The following is a 1293-nucleotide window of genomic DNA, read 5'->3' as shown; positions in this document are numbered from 1 at the left end:
CTCCCCCTACACCCTCTCTGTCTCTAGAGTGTATCATCCCTACACCCTCCCTGTCGCTACAGTGTATCATCCATGGATACACCCCTCCCCCTACACCCTCTCTGTCTCTACAGTGTATCATCCCTACACCCTCCCTGTCGCTACAGTGTATCATCCCTACACCCTCCCTGTCGCTACAGTGTATCATCCCTACACCCTTCTCTATACATACACTCTGGTATGTACACACTTGTCTTGAACTCGTGGAGAAATGAATTGCGCAACAAACACACACAGCTGATGGGTATCGAATGGATGGCACGTGCACTACTGTTTTGATTTAGGCCAAGTAAAGCATTGTTTCTTGTTGCGATTCACATTCAGAATCTGCTTCCAGTAAACCACACATACACACACACGCTCACGCACGCGCACACACACACACGTGCACGAGCACGCGCACAGGCATACGCGCACAGGCATACGCACACACACACACGTACACACGCATACGCACACACACACACACACGCAGACACACACACGTACACACACTCGGCAATCAGCAGAGCGTCCCCTTGCGCAATCATGCGTGTACGTGTCGCAAGATCTCTGTGTGAGATGGATGTCCGAACGCGTAGCCTAGCGGCTCCTCGTCCGGAACCGGTCGCGTAGCCACGGCCTTATTTTTATTGGTGGCCCGCCTCCGACAGTTTCAGGTGGCCCGACGCCGTTTCAGGTAGCCATTGGCAACCGGGCCACCGGCCACCGTTAAAGTCGAGAATACATAACAAACATACTTCAACGTTACACTGCCACAGAAGTAGAAGCAAGGAAGGAGAGTCTAGCATGGCTCACTCTGGCGTGAGTGCTTGGAGTGTTTGAAGCGACCACGTGAAAACTCTCTTTACACAACACTGTTCCTTTGTGTTGTAATCACTGACAACACTAGCTAGTACATGTACTATGACTTCAGTACGAAAGGGTCTCCAACCCTGTGAACTCCAAATGCGGAATGTTCCCGCGGTGATCAGTAACTAGTGGCGTATTCCGAAATTGATAGACAGGGGGGGGGGGGCGAAATGTACCTTGGCTGCCGCAGGAAGGCCCGCGTGCCGTAGATATGCCAGTGCTAGGGGGGTCTGGGGGGCCAGAAAATTTTGAAATATTTCAGCAATTTTCCTGCAATCTGAGGCATACTGTGGGCCATATTCTCAAGTCTGATAACACTATCTCAACCCTATAGACGCAACCCTACAACCCTTGTCTGATTAGCAGACAAACTACGCAACACCTTGCAGACAGCGCCTGTCT

The sequence above is a fragment of the Priapulus caudatus genome, unplaced genomic scaffold (genome assembly GCF_000485595.1).
Source record: "Priapulus caudatus unplaced genomic scaffold, Priapulus_caudatus-5.0.1 Scaffold2348, whole genome shotgun sequence".
Lineage (NCBI taxonomy): Eukaryota > Metazoa > Priapulida > Priapulimorpha > Priapulimorphida > Priapulidae > Priapulus > Priapulus caudatus.
The sequence above is the reverse complement of the archived record's forward strand: the minus strand, read 5'-3'. Positions refer to the sequence as shown.